The sequence below is a fragment of the Zonotrichia albicollis genome, chromosome Z, assembly GCF_047830755.1.
Source record: "Zonotrichia albicollis isolate bZonAlb1 chromosome Z, bZonAlb1.hap1, whole genome shotgun sequence".
Lineage (NCBI taxonomy): Eukaryota > Metazoa > Chordata > Aves > Passeriformes > Passerellidae > Zonotrichia > Zonotrichia albicollis.
Window position 1 is genome coordinate 44,455,474 of NC_133860.1, and position 26,793 is coordinate 44,482,266.

A 26,793-nucleotide genomic window follows, 5' to 3' on the forward strand; every position below is an offset into this window, starting at 1 on the left:
TACTGTCGGGGGTGGAGGTAAGACACTGGAACAGATTGCCCAGAAAAGTTGTGGATGTCCCATCCCTGGAAATGTTCAGGGCCAAGCTGATTAGAGCTTGGAGCAAGCTGGTCTAGTGAAAGGTGTCCCTGTCCATAGCAGGGGGATTGGAACTAGATATCTTTAAAGTCCCTTCCAAGCCAAACCATTTTATGACTCCAAAAATATTGCCATTTGTGTATGCTGCCTTTAGTAGAGTTCCTAATCAATGCCATTGCTGAATATGCAAGCCATGGTAAGTTTCAGAAGAGAAGAACATCCTGACTACTGCTACCTGTGTCCTGCTTCTCCTCCCCTTGTCTTCCTTATGTTAGGACAAGCTGCTTTGTTTCCTAGGGACACTGACAAATGTCTTACCTTGACTGGGTTTGAAGTGTAATTGGGGAAAGCTGTTCTGTTGAGAGCTGGTGGTAGAACTCTGGGGAATAATCTGTCCTTTTCCTTGGAGGCCTTTTGCTGGCTGCATATACTTGGTTATTTAATTTTCCTGGTTATTGAATAGTTGGAAGTGCTTTTTTTGTCTACCATCTCTCATGTAAAATTTCTGGTTTACTCTTTTGTCTGGAACACAGTGCTCTTGAAGGCATAGGAACATACAGTAGTTATTCTGGATTAGTTTGCTTCACAGGAGGTAAATTCAGAATGATCTTATTTTTAGCTGTTTTTCAAGGAATTGATTCAGAACATCTGATGAAAGAGCTGTCATATCTGCTTTTTTTTCTTTTCTGTACAAGGGAAACAGTATTGCCATGACAATGGCCCTGAGTGATTCAGAACTTTTGAGGACCCTTTTCATTGAAGTCTGCTGCAGTGAGGAGTGTGTCACCCAATAGCACTGTGCAGCCTGGGATTCATAAATTCATTGTGTTTTCAGAGCTTTAGGCTGAAAATATGATGGAGCCTTTTTTTCTCATCTTGGTTCAGTGTCATAACTTCCACAGAGCTATTACCAGGAGTGGAGAGTGTTGAGGATTATTACCAAACAGTGCTGGATTTTGAACAGTAGTCCACCACAGCCCTTCCAAAATTCCCATCCTTTAGTAATATAAACTTTAGAATATCACTGGGAAGATGGTAGTAAGATCCGCTTAAAAATCCTGAAATGCAGCTACGTAACCTGCATATGGAAAGCCCAAGCTGCAAAGAAGTGACCTGGTCCAGGGTTTGACTTGGTGCCAGAGGAAGATGTGAGCTCTGTTGTTGATTTTCATTCTGACTCAAAGTCTCAGGATGTTGCCTGTCCCTAATTAAGGGGAGCCTTTAGGCCTAGATATGGAGATGGATACATGAGGGACAGGAATTCCCTAAGATGCAGGTTCTTGGCATGCTTCTAGCTAGCATGACCAGCTGCCTATTGTTAGCTATAGCTGTGTTGCACCTAGGAAAATGTGTAGTGATGACTGACATTTGGGGAATGTTTTCATATTCTGTGAGGATGGGGAAACAGTACAAACAGGAGTTTTTACAGATATTTGCTTTTCTCACTTGAAATCTAGGAACTAAACATTTTTGGGAGTCATAAAGGTTAATGTTTCAGATCTGCTGCTCCTGGAGATATCTATCAATTCTATATCTTTAACTGAATTTTAAAGGGTTAAATATCTAGTGAAATATCTTATGCCTTTTAAAAGTTTCCAGGCTTTTTTCCCCTCCCTTCTTCTCCTTGTCCAGCTGAGATGGGACCAGAGGAGTAAGCAAGTGACTCTCCTCAGGAGCATCATGTGTCTCACCTGGAACAAGGCAAGCAAGATAGTGTTTTATGATCCCTTTCGGTTTCATTCCCCACCTTTGCAGTTCCTTTTCATTGCAAGACAAAAGAAATACCTTCATGCCCTTTCCTAATCTCTGCTTGCCTTCAGGAAGCAAGCACAGATTCATCATGTCTGTTGTTGCTTATCAGCATAATTTATGATATGGTGATGTAAACAAGCAAAGGATACAACTGCATAAGGGATGCAGTAGAGGATATAATTGGTGTATGAAGGAAAGTTAAAAAGAGAAGATAGGTAGCTGAGGGTCCTTCCAGTTTTCCTTCTTTCTTGAACCACTTTTTTAGGTAATTTCACATCAGTGCTTCTGTTGTGACACCCTCTTCTCCCTCCACTCCTTGACTAATGTCAAGTATCCCATCTGAACTAGCCTTGTTAAACACATCCTGCTTTGGGGCCATAGAAAATTCACTGTGTTTTTAATCTGGACTAATTTGGTAGCTTAGTTTTGCAGTCAGAGAACAAAGAATTATGTCTGCAGGCCCACTGGCATTGTGGGAAAAAAAATCCTCACAAACGGAACTTGGGTGTGAATCCCTGTATAAGTGAAGTCCAAGAGTAGCAGTCTCCCTGCAGATGGGAGAAAGGAAAATCCTGGGTGAATTCTAGCACAGTCAGTGAGGCTACATCTGTGGCAGCAGCCTTGGCTGCTATATGTTTTGCTTCTCTCCCCATTTCTGGTTAAGACTCAGATCTCTGTCTGCCATTTGAAGCTCTCCATTGCAGTGGTTGTTGCATCATGGTATTGTTTGTCCTGCCAAGCAAAGGGCTTCTCTCAGAAAGCCCAGTGTGAACTCAACGGTTTCTGTAGGGAAGGTTCTGGAGGAGGGAGTGGGACATGTATCTGACCTCTGATTGTCCACGGAACGCTGAGTTAACTTCACCTGACGTGGCAGCTAAAGCTATTAAGATTCAGCACACGTTTGTATGGCTTGCTGGGTTTTGTCACCACCTTGACTAGCTGTTGTTGTTTGGAGACTGAGGTGTTCACCCAAATTGCCACTTTTACTGTGTACCATTTACAATCAGCCTGCGGGTAAAAAAAATATTTTGAAGGGGAGAGCCTTTTATTAGGCAGTGTTAAACTCAGATGTACACCGTATGTTTTGACTACATTTGTGGGTATTTTTAAATGGTTTGAGTAGCACATACGTCTTTTATGGCACCTTTCTATTTTCTCATGAACTGAAGTATTTGTAAGTGTTAAAACTGCTACTTTAACACCTATTTATCAAATGCAATTTAATTACTCATAAGTGAGTTGTTATGCTTTTTGTAGTGTTTTATTCACCGGTGCTGTATTGGGCAGAATTATTTGAGTATTTGTCCTCTCTGCTGAGAGCATGAAAAGCTCAAGGACTCTTGATACTGTTTAATCAATGTGATTTCTCCCTGTCTCAAGGCAATGCACTCTGTTAGACAGTTGTCCCTGTGCTTTTGCTACAAGAAACAGCTTATGTGCTGAAGCCAGTCACCAACTTCTGAACACTATGGTACAAACCCAAGGTGAAGCTGTCTCCTTGTGCTGTGACCTCTGTGCAGAGCTGACAGACATGTGAGAAGCCAGCCTTGCCTGCCAGCTTCTAGATGAGCTGGTGTATACCATTTACCTGCAACATGAGCCATCTCACTTAAGTAAATCCTGAATTCATGGGACTGTGTTCTGCAGAAGGTCCACATCTGTTGAGAGAGGCCATTAGAACAGGATTGTCTCGAAAATTACTCATTTTAAAATAAATGTTTGTGGGGAGAAGAAAGAGGGGACAGGACTGGATAGGGGCTCTTCAGTATCTGAAATTATCTGTTCTGCATGGCAGTACTTCTGACTATGGTTTGTTTGTGCCACATGGAATGACCCTTCTGTGTCTTTCCTTTATTGTGGACAGGTAGGGGGCTGTGTTCTGCTGCAGGTTGTATTGTGTATCAGGTGTTCCCCTTCCCTGTTGCTCTTTGCTTGTTCAAAAACCAGTTCCTATTGGGACAGGTGCTTTAAGGTACTGCTGGGTACATTATTCGTTATTGAATGTGTTTTAACAATTCAAAAGAGGATCAAAGTCCATTTGAAGTATGTGAAGAGCATGTCTCGGTACCAAGAGGTGGCATCGGGTACAGTAGATAAAGTGTTCTGGCTTTAGCCCAGGACTTGTTTTATCTCCAGAAAGTTGAAAACAAAGTCACTTTGGCAACAATTTAACTTCTACCCTGCTAACAGGCCCACTATTACCTGCTGCTTGGTGCTTATGAAATGGAGAACATTTACACTAGTGCTAGAGGGTTTCTCCTTGGTCTGTTTTGAATATGTCTGTTAAAATGTAGCGTGAATGACGCAGCTGTTTGATTGTTGGACAATCACCATTATCATTACACATAGCTACTCTGAGATGCTAACCTGGACCTTTTCTTCTGGAGCCCAGGATAGTGTCTGTAGGTATACCCTCTCACATTCCTCCTCCTAGCAGCCAAGGATGCTCAGTAATTGCTTGTCGATTATTTTACTATTTTTCAAGAATTGGTGCAGTGTGCAGGTCAGTATTGTGTGCTGAAGGTGGTAGATCACAATGAAACACACAGCTTCTGAGAGGAAACACCCCTCCATGGATGGCTCATCTTTGGCGTAAGACTCTTTTATGTGAAAGAGACTGCTTGGGGTGGGAGGTGGGTGTCCAAATGGCAATACATCAACATTGTGAGATTCCCAAGGCAGAGCAGTCATGTTACTGTGGTGCCCTGCCCGGATTAATTAGTGTCTCTGAAGCAGTAATTAGCATGGTGCTTTGTGCCACCCAGACACAGCCTTAGTTATTTCCTTTAGTAATTATGAGAACTTATGTCAGTGAAATGTACCAAGGCTGAATAGTGCTTTTGACTACTTAAAGGCCTTCCTGTCCCAAAGTGTAGAACATGTTCACCAGGAAATAGTGTCTTCACCACTGAAAATGTTGCATTCAAATTTATTTTTAAAAAATGTCTCCTTCACATGAAGAATGTAACTGCCCCTCTCGTGCTACACAGAACATCTCTAGCTGATTTAGCAGTGCTTGTTGGACACAACATCTGAGGCATATCTCAGTAAGCAATCTAGGCATGTCCTTGCAGTTGAGGGGGCTGTTGTTTTCTCAGGCCAGCATAAATTCCTCTTTAGATAAGTAAATCAGGCTGCTGTCTGCTGGAGGGAAGTGTGTGCGTTGGAGGAGCATGTGGGTGGAGGTGTTCAACAGTGCTAGGATGGAAAAGGAGAGAAGATGGAATACATGTGTTACCCATCTGGTGACTTGTCAGGCTAGTGAACTACACTGTGAGACGTGGAGCTTTTGTAAAAATTGACGCCATGTCTTAGGGACCTTAAGGAATATCTGTTGCATAGCAAGTTTAACTTAAATCTAAAATGTTATGAAGATAGAAACTTTATGTAAAAATTACAACTTTATCAGCAAATGGACTTCTGTTGTATATTCAATATGTCTGCTTAACTGTTTGACCATGTCTGTTTTCATTTCTGCTTTTCTTTCCTTGTGCTTAATACTCAGTTATGCTAATCACTAAGTAAATTTTATGGCTGGAAATAAAATGAGATTGCCATTTGTGAGGCAGTTTAGAAGAACAATTACTTTTTTATGTGAGACACATACATCTATTTTGTACAGATTAAAATTTTGCTTAGTGTTGCATATATTATTTTAAATACCATTGTAACAGAATGTTTTCTGATGTTTGGTGTTTTTATTAATACCTGTTAGGTGTGGTTTGTTCTTCCCTTAAGGGAAAAAATGTACCCATTTTTTCAGTGTACTGTTTTTCATTTTGGTCATGCTTGGATGTGTAGGAGTCAGATGATTGTGTACACATGCATGCTGTGATTTGTTTGGGGTAAAAAGTGAAACAGAAGCATTCTTTCCATCTGGTGTGGAAAACAGTCAGGTACATGATAAGTCTTAGCTCCCGAATGATTTCTAACTTTCAATCAGACCACTTTGACAAAAAGGAAAAATTCCCCAACATTGTTACTAGTTCATCTTGGGGCTCAAGCCCTGTCCTGGTTCTAGCCTTTGGAGTTGAACAGTTACTGTGTTTTTAGGCTGATTTGGAACAGGTGTGGGCATAAACTCTCTTCAGCTAAATTACACAGAGTGTCTGGTAAGGAGTTTATGCTAGCTGTGGGACATCTGTTGGAAAAAATAACTCATGAGAAACACCTGAAGTATCTTGACTCCATGGTATAGGGACACATGGCAGCAGGGGTTTGAAAGACAGGCTTTTGTGTCCTTGAGCAGTGGCCCAGGGTGTATGACTGTGTATAACTATAACTTTGCAGACTGAACATCTGGGAAGGGCTGTACTGCTTTATAGAGAAGTGTAGTGGAGGAAGTAATAGAGAAGAGCAGTGATTGTGGTACTTCCTATAATCTGTGAATATAGAGCTCCAAGGATGTGATTTGTTTCCTGTAGTATCAAGTTTCTGTATGCAATTGAAGTCTTTATTATTATGTAAACGGAGATGTTTGTAATTAGCTTAGAATATACCCCCATGGTAAGAAAGGCATTTTTAAGATACCATGAATAGGTAACTTGCTGTATAGAACATTCATGTGTGGTATTCACTTTTAGAGAGGGAGACAAAATTCTTTCTCTCAGGATTTTTCCTGGGAAGGCAGTGAGAAGCTCAGAGAAGAAGAGAAAACAATTTTTATCTCTATTCACTGTTCCAGTTGTTTGGCACATGTGAAATGTGTTATGGAGATTGTTTACCAAAAGTGATTTGGTTATTGGACACTGGTGAAGGTTTTGTTTCCTTGGCCAGTTGGGTCAAAGCTGTGTCCTTATTTTTCTTTAGTAATAGTATTCTTTAGCATAGTATCTTTTTAGTCTGTAGTTTAGTATAGTATTAGTGTAATGTAGTATAGCTTAATAAAGCATTTGCTCAGTCTTCTGAAGTCATTGGAGTCAATGCACATTATTCCCTGGCTGGGGGTTCATCTGTTTCTACTAATATTTTACACAAATAGCTAAAATTAAAAGTCAGTATATTGAGAAAGTGACAGAAACAGGAGGGGGGAAAGAAATTGCTTGGGACTTTTGGATTTCTGTGTTTTTAACAAATGTAGGTGTCCAACCTATTTCCCCCCTCCACTCCTCTGAAAGACATGGACCCTTGTAGTTTCCCTTCAGATGCTACTTTTTATTGAAATTTGTGAGGATAATTAACCCTTACAAGGCTTTTTAAAGGATTTGTAAACAGTGTAGGATTAGAACAATATATTTGTCTGTATAGGCACATTGGCCTATGACGTGCTTTCAATGCTAGATTTTTTTATTTATAATAAAAACTCTAATTTTTACCTGATATTATTTTCGTGCACTCCATTAAGCCCCCATCTCTAGATCTTTACAAACTGGGACAATGGTCACTTATGTTCATACCAATGCTTTAGGGAAGTATTTAACAACTTGGATGATAAGTGTCTTTTACCTGAAAATAATCTTTAAAGCTCTCTAGAGTAACCATGCTCTAGATAAGTTTTTCTGCTGGCCCGTCACTCTGTAGCTGTCAGATGTCAAAGTGGCATCCTTGTGCAACTGTTACACATCAGCACCACCTCAGGGTGCAGCTGTTGGACCGTACTCGTGAGTGGCCCTGGGGCAGGATATCTCAGTGCAAGGAGCCCTGTCCTGTCTGTGTGTGTGTGCCTCTAGTTTTGGGAAGTTTGCTCTTTTGGAGGATTAAACACACCAAATGGGTTGGAGCTGAAAAACAAGTATCTAAACCTTAGTGGTGGAATATCTCTGCTGAATTGTGGAGGAAGAGAACTGCCTTATGTGCTGTAGTGGTGCAGGCATTAACAATGCTGCAGCTTCACTCAGTATGGCTTGAGTGCTTGCAAGGTGAGAATTCTGCAAAAAGCCTATCCAGGGGAACGAACCAAGTCCATCTGTAAAATGTTTCTCCTATTTCTGTAGTTTATATAGTACTCCATGTGTCTTCCACATACATCAAGATCCTTGCTTATAATGTGCTAGTACTTAGCTCACATGGGCTCCTGATGCATTTCCCCATTCAAACAAATCTGGGTTATAAACGTTTACTGCTGTGTTTCTGTAACTGGTGTGGCTGGTGTATCCTGACATGCCTGGAGCTTTGTTTCTGTGCATTCACATGGACTGTTGTTTGAACAAAGATTTAAATTGGGAAGGCAGGGCAGGGTGACACAGCTATTGCAAGATGCATGCTTTCTCACCATGCTGCTGTAGCCAAAATGTGCTTGAGCATTTTACCTTGGAAACAAAAAATAACTTAGCCTTTCATTTTTGTGGTAATTTCTTCATTCTTCAGATGCATGGCTCTACCAGGCATCAGCAGCTTGAAGCACAAGATATATTGCACAACATATGGACTAACTGGTGCTTTTAATTTCTCTTCTTGTAGGATAACTCTCAGGTTTCCTGAATTTGCTGTCAAATGCTGACACATTGAATTAGCTGAATCTGCTGCATTATTTCTGATGTTTAAAAAGACCTAAAGGAAAGTAGAGACTGGCACTTCTGTTACAGTCTTTTAAGGTAAGATGTTATTTCTTTTGCCAGGGCAGAGGGAAGAAGACAGATTCCACAGGCTGTCCTGGTCCCACCTCTGGGTCTCTAATCAACCTATTGTGGTTTAGTCCAATACAGCCATTTGCTCACTCACTTGCTCACTCTGAAGGGGGAGAGAAACAGAAGAGTAAAAGTAAAAATCTTGTGCATTGAGACAAAGACAGTTTAATATGGAAAGCAAAATCCATGCACAGAAGCAAAGCAAAACAAGGAATTAATTCACCACTTCCTATGAGCAGGCAGGTGTTCAGCCATCCCAGGAATGCCAGGCCCCTTCATGCATAAAGATGATTTGGGAAGACAAACGTGATCACTGCAAATGTTCCCTCTTTCTTCTTCATATGCTGAGTGTGATGCCATGTGGTCTGGAATATCGCTTTGGTCAGCTGGGGTCATCTGTCCTGGCTGCGTTCCCTCGCAGTTCCTTGTGCACCCCCAGCCTCTTGCTAGTGATGTGGTATGAGGACCAAAAAAGGCCTTGTCCCTATGCATGAACTCAGCAATAACTAAAATGTCCATGTGTTATCAGTTCTGTTACCAGCACAAATCTAAAGCATAGCTTTTTATCAGCTATTGAGAGGAAAATGAACTCCACCTTAGTCGAAGTCAGCACAAAACGACATGAATCTGAGGTCTTGTATTTGACCCAGCTAAGTTATCATTATTTGTTGATTATAAGCCAATTCACTGGCTTCAGTAAGACAAAATCGATGCAATTTCAAGAAACATCCATGAAGAAACAATTTATTTTCTTTTCCTATGTCACTAATTCTATGCAAGTGCTATGCAAGCACTCTTAAGTGCTTGTATATCTTTCCATTCACGTGCCTTAGTTCTTCTATCTATGTATTAGAATTATTTAGTAGTAGTGGTCTTCAGTCCCTATAGAATGCCATATGCTGAGATCAATTCATCACCAGGAAAAACAAGGCTATGAAGCTAAACGTGACTGTAGCTAGAAAAGTGACCATTCTGCTTTGACTAGGGCTGCTGCTGTGATCTGTCACTAATTACCCATGTTTCCTGTGCATCTTTGGGCTTGGTGGTTGCATTATCAGCTGCACTGTAGGGCTGCTGCATTTTCTCAGCAGCACAGCAGAGCAGTCACAGAGCAGACTGACAGTCAGTCAGTGCCAGGGTTATGCTGTGCCCAGTGAGCAGTGTGGCCTCTTACCACTGCAGAGTTGTTATGGTGACCAGCAGGACAGGGCTATATAGATTTTTTTTTTCTCTTTTCTGTGCAAAGATCATGTCAATAGCAACATAAAAGGGGTGGCCTGAATGAAATCTCTAAGAAAGGAAACCCGGATAAGTAAGGGCTGTGTAAAGGCTCTTTGCTACTGACTGCTGCATTGCCTCAGGTTTGACAGCTGCTGTTTGAAGCGGCAGTTGAATTCTATTTTTATTTACATTTAAGAGTGTCACTGCCTGCCCAACTTATTGCATGTACTGTAATATGCTGCAGAGTTGGATGAGAGGTAAGACACACCTAAAACTGAACTTCTCTTTTGAAGAGGAAGGATTTAGTTTCTAGACAATTGTGATTACCTGGGATGCCTAATTGCTTTTCTTCTGCTGCTTTTGCAGCTTTAATCAGAGTGTAAACAAACAGTGGAGACAGCTTGTTTGGCTTTTGAGTGTGGAGAGCTTGTTTCACTTTTGACTGTGGAGTAAATGTGGTGCTTACAGGTGTGGACTTGAATTGCTGCCAGCTTATGGGGCAGGTAAAGGGCTCCTGAATCTAGTGATTCCAAAGACATGAGGACACCAGCTGATTTTCCTCAAATTTTGAAGCTGAGTAAGTGTGGAAAAGCAGATCTCCTGCCATTTTTCATTACTCCGTGAACTTCCCATTTAGATGTGGAGGTGTGTGTGTAGCTGGAAACACCCGGACTCCACTGACTCTCTGGCTCTGCTATGTAAAAGCACTTCAGAAAGGGGGCAGAGGGTTCTGCAGTAGACAGGCTGCCATGATTGGGAAGCCTGTGTACACTTCCTCTGCAGGTCTCACATCAGCACATTTTGGATTGGCCCTGGGCTCTTGCTCATGAGGCTGTGTCTGTTCCTCCTTGGAGGATGCTGTTCTTCACTTGGGTGTACCTGGGCTCTTGCTCTTCTGGAGAGTATTCTTTTACCAGGAAAAGATTAGTGGATTTTATCTTTGCTGGTGATACAGCAGGAGAAATGCTTAGAACGGGCAAAATAAAAGAACTTTACTGTTGCTGTGACTAGACTGGTTGCAGTTCCTGTGTGGCTGTGTGCTGCAGCTGTGTCCTGGCTGTATAAGTGGACACCCTCAACCAAGTATGGGCTTCTAAATGAAGGAAATGTGTATGTATATGCCCAGAGGGGCTCTCAGGTTGCCTTTTCAGACCCCCAGCCCTGCCAGTGCACTGCAGCAGATGCCAGTAACATAGTGCATAGTGGGTGGCCCTTCGAGGTACAGGGTGGGAATTCAGAGGAGGGTACTGTAGGGAAACACATGCAGAGAAAGAGGAAGAGAGTGCCGAAAGGCTGGAAAATCCAGAGCAGACTTGTAGGGGTTCTCGGGGAGCTGACAATAGGGATGATTGCTCACTGCCTCCCAAAGCACAGGAGCACTGAGAAGACTCCACTTCTCAGTGACTTGTCACAAAGCTGGGTATGGAGAGGAGGAGGATGAAGATACTCCTTTTCAGGCACTCTGAGTTTAGGTACCCCCCCAAGTTACATACATCCACACATTTATATGTGTCTTTGCTTGTCCCTACACGGAGTGGCATGGTGAGCTGTCCTGCTGCATCAGTAGCTCTGGGCACGTACAGAGGGCAGGGGAGCACAGGCATTACTGGCAGACATTACTAGTAGTACCACAGAGATGTGCTACTAATTAAATGTTAGTACACCAGGTAGGGTTAGTAATTTAGCGAGTCTTGGGAAAAGTGAGTTTAATTTATTTCCTCAAAGCAGAGTATTAGAAAACTGGGTGTGGTATGATGGCATGTAACACATTTCATTGTGCTCAAGGCATTTTGCTTTTGTACAGATACTGATACCTTGAAATACTAATGTGAACACCTCAGTGATTTTTGCCTGTGTGTTACAAAGCCAGCATCTTGCTGGTGTGATACATTCCATGGAGAGGGCCCAAAAGCATTTTGTCTGTTTCTGAACTTCAGTGAATGTGGAGATGATTAAAGCACTGCACTTCTAATTGGATCACAGACTTTGGCAATGTGAGATGAGCAGCAGACTTATTAAAATTAATTTCCATTTATAAAATCATGGTTGCTTCATTGGGATTGCCTTGGGTTTCTCAAAGCTGTGTCCTGTAGCCTTAATTTAGCTTTGATTTTAGTAAATAGAAAGGATTTACTGCAATATTATCAGACTTAAAGCATTTTCACTTTTCACAGAAGAAACTCAGCCTATTTAAGAGGGAAAAAGTTTGAAACAGCAACCAACCTTATGAACAAAGTCTTGCACTTCTGACAGATGAAAATACAGACTGGTTGAAATACAAATGCTCAACAATCACCTTGCTTAGCTGATCCTTAAACTGTAGCTTTTTTACACTTCTAGTTATCTTCTGTTTATGTTATCTAATTCTTTTTATCTGGCCTTTCTGAGTTTTCTATGCTTGTTGGACCAGTTAAATTGGAGTTTTGCACACTGATTAGTTGGCTTCAGAGGTCCCTGATATACTGTCATGTACAAGGAGGATCTGATTTTTGAGAAAATGTGTTTTGTAAGTGCACTTAAGCTTTGCTCAAATCCAAATACCACTGAAAAGAGTTGATATTCTTCTCTCAACACCTGCACAATTAAATGCAGTCACTTTTTTTATTTGACCAGGTATTTCTGCTTGACTGATGTAAAATAGTTGTAACTTAAGCTCTGGCTGTTTCATCCTTCCTTGCCTTATTTGTGGTTGTGCTTAAATATGCCACAATGCCATCAAGCTGCCCAGCCGTGCTGTGTTACAGCTTCCACCTTCCCACATTGTACAGAAGGATTTTTCCAAGGCATCTTGTCATGCCACTTGCCAGAGAGACCTGGAGTGTCCCACCTAGAGTGGTGCTCTGGGTATGAAAAGGCTGTCAGAGTGTCAACTGTGACAACCTTTGCCGGTTTCTAGAGGGAAGCCAGCTGTGCAGCCTGACTGTAAAGAAAACAGCAGTAGAAGTCTACAGTGTGACCCAAGCCCGCCTCCTGTTGGTGCTGCCATCCATCTGGTGGCAGGTTGCACCTGACTCCATGTCTGCAGCCAAGCTGAGGAGGCTCAGGTGGAGGCCCCCTGCACACTGGTCACTGCCAGAGCAGAGTCCAGGTGAAACTGGGATGTGCAGGTCGTGTGTCTGCATCCTGCACTGCTGGTGGCCAGCACATGTGCTCCACGTTCCTTGATGCTTTCTTGCTTTTCAGGCATTCAGGTGCTGGGACCACTGGTTGGAAGTGATGCTACTGACCAAGAGCAGCCAACTTGTGCCATACTATATTTTTGTGAATTTGGTCTGTGGAAGGGACCCCACTCCTCAATTTTATGGGCACAATAAATGCTGAGCTATTTAAGTACAGCAACTAGTTCTTTATATTGATGAAAGGTTTGTGTTCTTTTTTGATTTTTGAGACTTGTGAAAGACTAAAAAAATAAGTCTGTTAATCTTTGAAACATTAAAAAGTTAAACATTAAAAAAATCCCACCAAAACATCTTTGGGTTTTAGTTCTTTTTTCATCAGAACCTGACACAGTTCAGCAACTCTCAGGATTTTCTGAGAATGACAAGTCAGTTACTACTATAGAAAGTAAATTCTCTTGTTTCATGTTTTAATCTTAATAAGTTTTGAGCTGTTACCTGTGTATTTTTTATTTGCCCTTTTGCTGTTTCTCTACATGTCAGGAGGCACAAGAGTAACTCATCTTTCTTTCTGCTAAAGGTTCTTCTATTTTTTCAAAGGAGATGCTTTGTCCACTGGGAACTGTCTCAGCATGCTAATAAAACTCACTTTATGCTTTTAAAATGTTTATTCAAAGTGGCCTGGCTGGCCCACAGTAGCTGTGTGGGTGGACTGTCCTTGAATTTTGTCAACTTAATTTAGTACTGCACAATACCCAGTGATGGAAAACAGCTATAAATTGTCTGTGCACAGCCATGCATTATTGATAAAGGGTAGAATAAGCTCTACAATTTCTTTATTTGATGTTGTTAGTGCAACAACTGGCTGATTTGTTAAGACTTTTCCCCCTCCTATTGGCAGTAAAATATCTCTTCATTTTGAACTCTTGAGTTTTCTGAATTTTGATTTGTTGAGGGTTGAAAACTTGCTTTGTCTCCAATGTTACTAAATGTAATGGAAATATTTTCACAGAAGAGAAACAAACTTAAGTTCAGGGGGAGCTGAGCAAACAGTAAGTTTGCCTCCATGCTGAAGACAAGACTCTCCTAATTATCTCAAATATGTAGAAATAGAAAATGGATCATAAAGTCTCACAGTACATTTAGAAGAAAAACGCTTTAATATACTTCATTTGGCACATGCTTAGAGAAAATGCTTTACAGTGAGCTTGGTGTGCTTTGTAATTTCAGTGTTCCTTCAAAGTTTATGAAAAAATCTCAAGCCTTAAATCTGTCATGCCTTTTCTCCTGTTGACACTTATGATGAGTAGAGACTCTACTGAATATAATTTGCATATAAAACTATGCTGTAAACTAAACAGTTCTTTCCCTGTAGTTGAACGAAGGTACAATGAACTGCTGAAAACTGGAAATTAATAAATACCTAAGTAAAAAAAAGAAACAAAAAACCCCAAAAACTCGCCAGCAAAACTATGAGGCACTTAGTCTTTCCAACAGATGTCCAGCATTGAAACTTCTTTTTAAGCTATAAGTTTTGGAAGAGTAGCTTCCCAGAGGTTGTTATTGTACTACCGCCAAGGGAATGTACAATTTGTGCCAAGGAAATATTGCATTAGAATTATGGAATTTTATTTCCCTCTTTTATGTTTGTAGATAGATATCCTTTGGTAGAAGCATTCCAGACCCCAACAGATTTTTACTTTTTTTTTTTTTTTTGGTCTTTGTAAACGTGTCAGGGTAAGGAATTCACACATTATACTGATGTTATAAGGGTTTCTTTTATTCTGTGGGGAATTGGTGTGTATTAGTTTAACTTTCCATATATTTGCAGTGTTTTAAGGTTAGAAGTCATTAAGTAATGAAGTAATTAAACTGTTGGTGTCATTGCAGTCAGAAGGCAGGAAAAACCATTGGTAAAAGGACTAACATGACTGACAGAGGCTTGCTGGAGATTTACATTGAGAATGAGTCATTCTTCAAAACTTTTTCATTTTCTGATGGAAATTGTGGAGTAAATCAAATACAGTGGCTATGAGTGATTAAAATGCAAAACTTATGAATTCTTACTGACTTTGTAAATCTGAGTCCTTTAGTGTTAATATAAAATAATTTATCTTAAAGCAGTCTTGAGGCTGTGATTTTTTTAAATGAAAGCTTCAACTCTTGAAGAAGGTTATTTTTATATTCAACATCATTAATTATGTGGATTGCATAGAAAGCTATTGTGGAAGAGACACGGGAGATTTTTTTCCATAGGTCGTCTGGTAGATCTGTGGTAATTCACTTGATAAATCAAAGTGGCAAATTTTACTGTAGTTTAAATACTTACACAATTCAGATGTTACACAGTCATCTAAAAATTTCACATCTAAAATGTGCTGGTTGAAGAGGATACCTCTGGCTTGATCCTGCAGAAAATACAAACTGGACATTGACTTGCCTGTGATTTTGATTTTGGAGCAACTGCGCAGCTGTATTTTTTTAGAGAAGGGCAGGCTTCAGCCATGTTACTACAATTCTGCTCATACAGTTCTGGAGTGTGAGTGTGTGTGTATTTTCTTCTGGAAACAAGTATACTTTGGTAGTGAAATGCAGTTTTGAAAATCCTTTGTTCCTGTTGTTTCTTTAAGAGTATCTTCCACTGGCACTGTTAAACGCCACTGTAATGAAAACTGTAAGATGAGGAAATACTCCGGAGTACAATAGGATTGGATTCTCCTCCATATCTGCACACTCTCTCCAGGCAGTGCATGGATGGTGTTGTTCAGACCTCTTCATTTGCCCCCCCGGAAGTCAGTCAGTTGTCTGACAAACACAAAAGTGGTTTAATGCAATTTGACATTTATTTTCTTCATACTCCTCACAAAATATGCCTTGGTCCAGTCAGGGTGAATGACTTTTGGAAAGTTGCCTAGATTAGAAATGTACTGTGCAAGTGATCTGTGTGTTGCTTGCCACCATCCAAAATCCTTGACCCTTGGGAGGACCATTGTGGAGGAATGTGGGATGGATGAGGCTGTAGGAAATCAACTTCACATGACTGGTCTCTGCAGGCCATGCTCAAAATACAGGGACAGATGATGCAGGAATGGTGTGATGCAAAAGGACCTGAAAGTAGTTGATTTAAAAACAAGTAAATAAAATATAAAAAGGTCAATTTTTCTAAGGGAAACCAGAGACTTTTCCTAGCAGTCAGTAGAAATGAAAAGATGGTAGGGGAAGAGTGAGGCCAGTGACTTGTGAAGAAAAGTTTTCTGAAAACCTGTTACTTTTAATGTGGTATTTCCCATTCCTTTTCAAATGCATTGAAAAAGGATGTTATTTTATTTTTTTTCTTTCCAGTATAGGAATTAACAGGGGTGGGGTGGAATCCTTCACCCTAAAATATTTTCTTTTTAAAAGCATAGGGTAGGAGAGTAAAACAAGTGTAGCTGCATCTGTCCCCACCCAGGAGTAACACCGAATTTTGTCTCTGACAAGTTGCATTGTGCCCTACTATAGGGGAAAGAAAACTGCTTTCCTCTCTCTTGGTACAAAAAATGCATTAAGCTTGTTTGGGTGAGGTAAACTTCAGAGGGCTCTTCCAGGTTTGATTAGTAGTACAAAACCTGTGTTGGTTCTAACACGGGGATGTTGTGCTTCCATTTACCTCAAGCAGCCAGGCTGCAGTACACACTTGTTCTGTGAATCACAGAACAGGCATCATTGTGGACAAAATCTCTTTTCTCCTTTTTGTTGTTACACTATATTGTCCTCCAGTAATTTGAAAGAGATGGGGAGTACGCTGAATTACCCTGACTCTGTCAAGTTACTGTGTCAACAGTGCAGTTATCTGCTCTGAGAGGCTCTGCACTGGCAGAAACTGATTCTTACTGAATTTGCCATGAACTTTCAGCTGTAAAAGTAATTAATTCTCTGCAAAATATGCTTTAAGTGGTGCTATGTCCTTGCCTAATGTCTGTAACCCTGATGATTAATAACATTTTGTCCTTCTAGAAGATGCTATTAATGATCTTTCCAGAGTGAACTTGATGAGACCCTCTTTGCAAAATGCAGAGCACTTTTTAACCCTTCTTCTCCCAACCACCATTTTGGCTGGTAACGTTCATGCAGTTTCCATGCAATGTGTTGGTCATGGCATGTTACTCCTCTACTGTGTGTACAGAACACAGAGCTGTAGGTTGCTCTTGTGTTTTCCTCCTGTTCCCCTTTTCCTCCTCCCTTTTGTGCTGCTCTTAATAAGCTGCTAGGGGATGACAGCACAGATTTTCCCAGTATATATCAAAGCAAACACACCTAAGCTGGATGCAGTAAAAGCAAAACATTGTTAGATACAGCAGAAGAATTGCTAGGTAGGGGAAAACTGAGTTATGTTATTGGGAAAATGATTGCACTCCTGGCTAATTACAAAATAATTGAATGAGTGGTTATGTGTTGCCTTACTGCAAACTTTAAGTATCTGAAACATGATCTGTTTTTTAAAAAATGCTGAAATTTGCTATGAAATAGAAAATCGAGTAAATAAAGTTTGGATCCAGCATGATCCTCAGCTGTTCTTGAAGGTTCCTCCTTCTGGTTTAACTTGGGATATTCTTGTGCACCTGGAAAACTGAGCTATAAAAGCAGTTTTGTTTCTGTTGTTTTATTTATTTTGTGCTAGAAAAATTGCATTCCTGTAAGGTTTCTGTAGGCTGTCTATAGCAAAGGCAGTGCTGGCATGTGAGGTTCCAAGATACAGAATAGGCTGAAGAACTCAATTTTAAAGGTACGCCATGAATGACTGAAACTTAATGTGTCTTATACCCAAGGAGTTTTCCCCCTAACAGTTTTGAGGTACATACCACTTTAAGGATCCTGTGGTTTACTTTGGCGTGAAATCACAAGTGATTTCAGGTTTTATTCCAGCTTTTTCTGTTTTCTTTGCCTTGATCGTGAATGTTCTGGCATCTTTTGTTGCCTTTCTTCCACAGCAGCCTCTTTAGAGTTGCAACAGCAAAGAGGCTGCTGTGGAAGCCTATTAATTATCTTCCATGATAAAGAAGTGTGCAAAGGAAAGATCCACATTATTGCTTCCCGAAGATCAAAATGAGGTTTCAGATGCTAACAATGTGATCAACATGCAAGACAAATCTGGGCACAGGCACTTAGGAGTTATTTTAGCTGAATGTATTTGGCAGTTCCTGGGGTGTAAAAGGAAAGCTTGTCCTTGAGTTTTTTAAAAGATCAATAGTTACAATGTTGACATATTCATTACAAGTTTAAAATTTATTCCCTGATAAGTAAACACGTAATGTTGCATGGTTGATTTTTTTCTGAACCAATTTTTAAACTTCAGAGTAACTTACAAAGTATTGGTGAAAAATACATTTTCCATTCCATTGCTGGAATGTGTCCATGATTCCCAAAGGGTAAAAGAGTTCCTGTGCCAAATTCAACAGAGTAGCAAGAGATCTTATTTGAAGTCTGTCCTCAGTGAAGAATGGATTATGGCTTGTTCTGGCCAAAGTAGAAATTGTAGGAAAGAGGAAGGTATTTTTTGCCAGGTTACCCCTCACTTGTGAGAATGCTACTACCCTAAACTTGTCTCTCTGTCATATCACTTCAGGTTGATGGCTCCCTTCATTTTGCTTCAAATCCTAGGTCCCTCTGCTTAAAAAATAATAATAAAAAAATGGCTTTTGAGAAAGATTCACAATGTTTCAAAGAGAGACTGAGAATCTGGGTGACTGCCTTTCAAAGTCAGTAATTGATGGCATTTCAATTCAGGGAGGAGTTTGGCTTGTTTGATGTAACTTTACAGCAGAAGTATGCATCTCGTAATTTTATGTGTCTGTATTTATTTAACTTTTGGCTGTGTGTTTTACCTGTAACATTCCTTTTAGTAGTGACTGGGAGCAGAATTAGCAGGTAATCACAGGTTTAAATGCCCAACAGTGTTGCCTTTGCCAAATGCCTTTGTTGAGGATGGTTAGCTGGGCTCCTCTTTTAATTGAAAATGCATATGTCCAGGTTTAGAGCAAGTTTGGGGAAGAATCCCCCCAAAGGAGCTCCGGTGGGAAAAGCAGATCCAATCGGCCCCTCCCCCCTCAACTGGTCCGGGAGGAAAGAAAAATACCTCCTTGGAGAAAGGTGGAAAAAAACCCCTGTTTATTAAACAATAAGACCAAAGCAGTATCAAAACAATGAGACCCCTTGCCACTCTAAAAGAGATGACAAACTGAGAAAACCCCGGGTTCAAGCAGCAGCTCACTCAGTCTCTGATCAGTCTCTCAGTGCTGGAATTGTCGCAGGCCAGGGCCGGCCCGGTGGGCCACAGCTGCAGCTGCCGGTGCTCTCCTGGGTGTTCAGTCCAGAGCAGTTCCAAGAGGTCCAAAGAAAAGGGAAAAAAAAACCCAGTCCAGGGAACTTCTTTGCCTCAGCTAGCTAACACTAACTAAAAAGCAAAAGAAGAGCTCTCTGTCCCGCTGTCTGTCCGCAGACAACACAGTCAGGAGCAGGAATGTGGAGGAGTGAGTGCAGTGTCTGAAAAACAAACTGCGCGCTTCTTCTCTCTCCCCCTTCACTCTCTGTAACACTCTTAAAGGTACAAAACTTATTATTATTCAACATAAACAGAATGAGACGATTGGGGATAAAAGCATCATATAGTCAACCCAGGACAGCATAGAAGCAAGAATCAGTAATGTATTTTAAATGGAAATCTCCTTTTGTACAACAAAAAAAAATTTTTCTTTACATTAAAAAAAGGATGGCTACTAGGGCATTATGTCCTTTGCTAGGTATCTGAAACAATTTGTAATATATCAGTGGATGTATCATAAATTGTGAACATGTGAACAATCAGTAATTGTTCAAGCTGTATTGGAAATAGGTTTTCTTGTAGGCACCTAGTGTCTTGGGTTATAAGATGTGGCCAGGGGTGTGTATTCTATTGCCATCTGTTAGAGGTGGGGCAGCTCTTAGAGTTATCTTCTGTTAATTGGGCTGCCTGTTAAAACCAGGTGGGGCGGTTTTCTTTATCTCTTCCACAACCAATTCTCCCTCTGGGAATTGTCTTCTGTTAATGGGTCATTGAGTGTCACTGCATGACTGGTAAAATTTCATCACCCCATTGTGAGATGCTCCGCCCATGGGGAGGAGCCAACCATTCCTACCTGGATATAATCTGAGATTTGGAACACTACAGGTGGCTTTTTCCCACTGGATTCCCAGAGGTGTAGCCTTCTTTTTCACTGGATTCCCAGAGAAAGACCAGGCCATCTACACTGGACCTTTAAAGGAAAACTGCACCCTTCTAGAGGATCACTGCTCCAACAGAACCGCACCTGTCACTGCAGGAGGGCTGCAGCCACCACTGAATGGGAGTGCTACCAGCACCCTGACCCACAGGGTATCAGGTCGTCTTCTGACTCTGTCAGTAGGTTTTTTTTTTTGTACTATTGCATTTGTATTTTAATTTTCCTAGTAAAGAACTGTTATTCTTATTCCCATACCTTTGCCTGAGAGACGCTTAATTTTAAAACTATAATAATTTGGGGGCAGGGAGAGTGGGGTTTGCTTTCCATTTTAAAGAAGGCTGCTGGCTTTCTAAGCAGACACCTGTCTTTTTTCAAACTAAGACACCTAGGAAAAAAACAGATCAGAAGATCATGGAATTTTGAAGGCTAACTTAGGAGAACTTAGGGATATGCACTAGCAGTGAACCAGTCTGAAGGGGTTGAGAGGGAAGATTATTTGCTCTGTAGCTCTAACCATCTCTTCTGTGTCAGGTTTGCTCCTCAGAAGAGTCATTTACTTCAGTTTGTGCTAGCTCAGCATTAGCTATGGTGCTAACCCGCCTTTACAGTGTTTTTTCAACAAGTGTTTTTGATGTAAATTATGTAAAGATTTCTGAATTTTCTTTGGAGAGGAGCCATTGTTTTGTTTTGGTTTTCTTTTTTTCAATTTCAAGATTCCTAATGCATTGAGCAACGCAAGATCTAATCCTGGATTTTGAAAGCAATTATTTCAGCTGTAAAGAGCTTCAGAGTTGACTTTCATGCTTCCTCTTGTGTAGGTAATTACGAGTTGCCTAACACAGTACTACAAAATCTGTTCTTGGGTAGGGCACTTCTGAAAAGGCTCTCTGAGAGCGATGAGCAGAGCACATTTAAGTCAGATATGAGCTGACCACAGCAGTTGTTAGCTAAAGAACTCTACCTTGAGCCTTGCTCTCCAAATGCATGTGCCCTTTTACAGAACAAATTAATAAAGCAGAAGCACATAATGGGACAATGTGAGTGTCTGGAAGAAGGGGATAGGAAGGACGTGTAGGAGATAATAGGACTTAAGAGAGGACTACAAACCTAAATACAGTTTCGCTTGTGAAATCTTTTGATACAGTGTAGAACTTGTAATGGAGTATGAATGATACTGGAAAACCAGACTTCTGGGAAACCTGAGGATGTTTACATTACCTGATAGAAAAGACTGAACACACAAAATATCTCAGAGCTAGTCTGTAAGGAGGCCAATAAGAAAGAGATGGAGTATCTGAAAGTTAACATTCTTCATATCATATTCCAAATCAACAGATCATGATCTATTTCATATGTGCAGAAAATCATGCTATGAAAAGCCAGTGCCCAAAATGGAGACAGAGGAGTCCTTTAACTTTATTTAAATAAAGGAGGAGAGTCCTCTGGGGCACAAGCCCATGGAGATTTCTCTCTCGGGGTTTCAGAGGGCACAGCCTCCTTTTATCCCAAAATCCTGGCCACAGGTTTACCTCTTCATTTCCCCACTGGCTGAGGTACTAGGAAGGTACAGCCTTCCCAAACCACCAACCCCTTGAACCTGTCTTTTTACCCCGAAGTTCAGAAGTTCAGGCTCTTTGGGTCCTGGAGTAGACGTCCTGTGCACCCATTTGTCCATTACCCTGAAGTTCAGGAGCCAAACTGTCTAGGTTCTGTAACAAACTTGCAGCTTAAATGGAGTCATTAAGACCCATTTCAAAGATATTACCACCCATTGCTTCTGAAGACCCTCACCCATCAAATTGTTTGTAAAGATGTTAGCACACATCTTCCCTATCACACATTTATCTCCCATTCTGCTTTATCTTTTTTTTAATGGTGAAAAACCAAAGTCAGAAGTAGTTCCCAGAGGTACAGTATCGTTCTGTGTCTCAGAAATTACTTCTAGCCTTCCTCCAATTTCTGATAAAGATTCATTTAATGGGGTTTTTTTCCTGCCTTTTACTGTGTGGAAAAATTTTCAGACAAACCCGGAGAAATAGATTGATATTCTACTGATCTAGATGGAGTACATTGTAATTTTGATGTTTTTTTAAGAACAAGTGAAGTATATCAGTACAGAGGTGATGCTGTTCATGTTTTGTATGAAATTTTAGCAGTGCCTATGACTCCTTCTCAATCAGGGAATAACTGTCTCTCCTCAGGTCAGGGAAGAATAGAAAAAAAGAAAAAAGTGTTTAAAATTATGAAAGCTTTTCTGTTTGTCACTAGTTTGTAAATCCCAAATGTAAGTTGTGAGAGTTTCTGTTTAGTAATGATGTGGTTAAAATTAGTTTATAGTTGGAAACTATGTGTGTTGATTCCAGTTAATCTGTACAACCTACAGCTGTTTTTGTTTGTAAACCTCAATAAATACTGTGGTGGCACTGGAGGAATGAATAACTGGAAAAGCAAAACAAGCTTCAGTAAGAACACAAGAACTTTTCAAAAGATTTTATTTGTTGTTTTGCTGCAGATGGGTCCTCCATCATGGGAGAAAAGAAAAGGGAAAGTAAAAGAATTTTTTAGTGTTCTGTAATGTTTTTCTTCTGTTTTCCCTGTATGTTCTAGAATGTCTTCCTCATTTTTTTTTCTCCACTAAGTGTTTTAGAACAGTATTCTGATTCAATAACTGTGTTTTATCATTACCATGGCTGCAGCACATGGTTTTGCCAGTGTTCCCATTCAGAAGCAGTGGCATGAAGTGGATTAAGTCAGTCAAGGGAACTGACTTAAGGGAACTCTCACTTAAAGAGCTGTAATAATATTCTCTCCCTCTTAGTACACTGTACCACAAAACATGCGCAGGAAAGGAAGAGATGCGGATGTTAGGCAATCTTCTGGCAGTTAGCATTTAGCAGATTTTTCCCAAAATTGTTGATGTGTGGAGTTGTCCCTCCCCATTGTCATGCTGAGGTTTATTGAGCTTCCTCAGCGCTCTGTGCTGCAGAGACAGGGCAGCACTGATCTTGCAGAACAGCCTTGGTTGTGAGCTTTTCGTTGAGTAGGGAGGTGAGTGACCTCAGGAGGCAGTACCTCAGCAGATGGTCAATGATCACAGTTCTTCAGATTATCAATGAGATCTAGCAGTTGTATATCCTACCCTACTGACGGCCTCGTAGTTACTGAGGTTATAAAATGTACACCTTTCTTTAGCACAGGACTTAAAAACCAGAGTGGCCTTGCTTCCCCCTGCAAATATTTAGCATATGTTTTAGAGTCATATTTTTGGACTGAGTAGATATCACTCTTACTGAGTGCAGGAAGTACATGTTTGTGTTTTACTGTGGTTTTGGAAGGCACAGATTGGGCTGGACAGATGTCACAGGAAAACAGGAATGCTAGGACAATATTTTTGTTTAGTGAAAATGGAAAAATAAAGTATGTGTGTGAATTCTGCATACTGAAGACTGTCTTCCAGCAGGATCTTTAGCTGAAGAGATTTCCTAGTTTGAGCCAAGGTAGGACAGTTCTGCTGTGCAAAGACAGGGAGAGCAAGATAAATGCACAGTTTGGAAAGTGAGCAATGCTAATTCAGCATGCTGTTCAGAAAACTAACCTGACAAAAGAAAGATTTTTTACTGTGTTAGTGAAATGAATCAATTGAGTAAGACTTGGAGGGAGAACCTGAGTAATGAATAGGACAGAACATCATGACGATGCTAATTTACCTTAATTGTTCTCTGTTTTGATGTCCCCTGTTAAGTTTTTTTTCCTTCACACAGAGGAATTCAGGAGTGCAAAAGTCCATTTGATTTTTAAGCAATGAAGAGTGAAATGCAAAATTACTCAGTTTCATTACAGGAGACAGTAGCTGTTAATGTTTCAGTCAATAAAAATAATCACTTAGAAAAATGACCTTCAGGCATGTCATGGGTCATGGATACAGTCTCTCATTCATTTGCTGTAACCAATAAAAGCTGTTGTTCATCTGTGGATAATCTTGGGCACCTGTGATCTTCTTTCCTCCTGTGTGTTCAGGAAAACTTAGAATACCTGCACAGGCTTTTCAGGCATCCCTATATGAGATACTGATATGTTACAGGGCTTGCAAGGGTTTCAGGGTGAAGAGAGAGGCGAGAACGTTGACTTCATGTTCAGAAGTCTTGATTTATTAGGTTATGATATATATTACATTATTACTATGCTAAAAGAATAGAAGGAAAAGTTTTCAGAAGCTAGCTAAGCTAAGAATAGAAAAGGAATGAATAATAATAAAGGAGCTCTCTCTGATTCTGTCCCAGAGAGAGCTCGGTCTTTGATTGGCCCTTAATTGCACACATCCAACATGGGCCAATCACAGGTGCACCTGTTGCATTCCACAGCAGCAGATAACCATTGTTTGCATTCTTTTCCTGGGGCCTCAGCTTCCCAGAAGGAAAAATCCCAAAGAAAGGATTTTTATGAAAAGATGTCGGTGACACTGATAGGCATGAATATATTCATATCCTGATCGCTTTCCTTCCTCTTTTGGGAAGCAAGATTTTTTTTTTTTCTTGAGTATAACACACTGCATATAAAAATGTGCATGTTTAGGAAGAAAATCAACTTCTTTGCAGGATGCTCTTGGCGTGCTTTCATATCTTAATCTGTATGTGTCTGTTTTTCAAAATGATACATTATTGTGGAATTCAGGCGGTTTTCAGGTGTCACAGTTTCCAAAGTCATTAACCCAGTTACAGCTCTGTAGGAGCAGAGTGCTATCCTATGTGTGCTCTATAAAGATGATTTCCAGGCCTGGAATTGCACTTGGGGCAGACGTGGCAGGCAGCGTCCATTAGGTGGCTCTCGGTTATGGAAAATACATTTTCAACTACATGCAGGCTAATTTTGAAAGGCATTAGCTGTGTTTGTGTCCCGTCAGGCAATTAGAACAAATCAAGAGGCCATAAATTCAGACCTTCTCAAAAGCTGGTACATTTTGGTATCCTGAATAGCTCTGCAAATACTCTCCTGTCTTTGCTTACTTCTGTTGTTGTAAAATGTTCTCTGTTGCAGGCTCCACAAGTGAGATAAGATGGAGGTAGCATTATTGTCTGTTACAAGGCATTACAAAATGATTATGCCATTTCATTACAAAAAAAGGTCTTTTCAGTAGAAACTGAAAAGGTAACAAAAGCTCTTCATGACTCCCTCCCAAGTGGAGCAAGGCTGCTGCAAGATTCTTCTGCAAAGGTCTGCTACGAACTTAATTGTTCTTTAAACTAAAATCTGATGTAAAAATGAGGGAGCAGATGATACTCACATACACACCTTTGAATGTGTAGACAGGCTGGAATAACCACTGAGAGGACTAATCTGTCCCATTTCATTCTTTGGGCACTTAATCCTGGAAAATAAGAATTGCAATTAAAAAATGTTTGAATTACCACAGGGACAGTTACATGGTTTATGCCTAATGGCTAGACTGATTTTTAGATGATGTCCTCCATGCAAAGGGGACACTGCCAAACTGCCTGTCACAGCATTGTGGGTAATGCCACAGGTGCTGCTCTGAAGGTTTGTGAGAGAAGGCAAGTAAGATAATGGCTGTATTTGACAGTCCTCTGCTTACTGAGGCTGCAGCAATACAGCCCAGCCACAGACTTTATTTCTTCATCCTCCAGACCCTTCCCCAGTTTGGATATCTGTACAAGCCCAGGGAGAAACCTTGGAAGCAGTGACATGCCATGACCCTGAACGGCAAGCAGGAGAAACAAATGTTTTGGGGGAACAGTGGAGGGAGGTAGAGCACAAATTTCCTGTTGGTTCTTTGCTGTCATCTTAAAGAGTAGGCATAAAGCAGAGGTTGTGGCAGATCTGACTGTTCATCTGCCTCCTTAGCTTGTAGAAAGGCACCCAGGGGGCCTCCAGATTCAGGCAGAGTGGCAGGGCTGGAAAAACTTCTCCTTTCCACAGCCAGCGAGGTGCGCTGAGGTGTGTGCAGCACTCTGGAGTTACAGACTGCTGCTGGCTGGCTGTCTGCAAGGGGATGCGTTGCTGCCTCCTCTGCTCTCTGCCCTGTCTGGGCAGCAGAGGTGCTGCTTTCCCTAGCAACTGACATGCCAGTGCACAGGCCTCACTTTTTGAAGGAGAGGTTGCAGAGGAAATGGGGCCCTTTTTTCCTTTTGGTCCACTTGTATCAAATAGCTTTCTGGAGGAAAGTAGGGCTGCTGGCTTGGGTTTCTGTAAGGGAGGAGATAAGATTTTAAAAACCTGAGATACCAAGAATCGCATATCAGTGGCAAAGTACAGACAAGCTACAAGGAATAATGTTATTTATTGTGGAGTTTGGTACCTTACGAAGAGATAGTATGGAGATAAATTTAACTGGTGCTTTTATTTCAGCCAATATACACAGTTTCTATCAGATCTGGTATGTATTATTCCCCATGTGTCTTCTGGGACAGTACACACACTAGGGAGCACTGTCAAAATGGTTTAATTTCTGTAAGACTGCTTAGGTATTCTTTCTTTATTTGATGCTCTACATAGGATGTATGGAAGTATAGTAGAGTTTACTGTACAACTTGAGTCATTGCAGGTTAGTAATCAACAACTGTTTCACTGTTGAAATGTTCTTTTGTTAAGAGATTTTTTTGTTAATCCCAACAGTGCAGTACTTCATGTTTGAAAGCATTTTCATGAATCTCCATTACAAGACTGTCACCAGATGCATGTAACCTAGGAAAGAAACCAAAGACTTTAGGTACACATGGATCATGGGAAAATTAGTCTTAACTGTCTAAACAGGAAACACAGTTTGGCAGCTCTAATGTGCTTGGGTGACTGAAGCTCCTGGTTTCT

At 40.7% G+C, this 26,793-nt stretch overlaps 1 protein-coding gene across 4 annotated transcripts in view; it reads left to right on the forward strand.

The window, feature by feature from the left end:
- Positions 1–26,793, forward strand: part of KANK1 (KN motif and ankyrin repeat domains 1) — a 130,239-nt gene that overhangs the window by 24,354 nt on the left and 79,092 nt on the right. For 3 of the 4 annotated variants that reach the window (XM_014267998.3, XM_014267999.3, XM_005488278.3), the window contains exon 2: positions 8,230–8,363. The exons of the other annotated variant lie outside the window; for it this stretch is intronic. The gene's annotated coding sequence lies outside the window, so the exon portion shown is untranslated. The remainder of the gene's footprint in view (positions 1–8,229; positions 8,364–26,793) is intronic. 4 annotated transcript variants of the gene reach the window in all.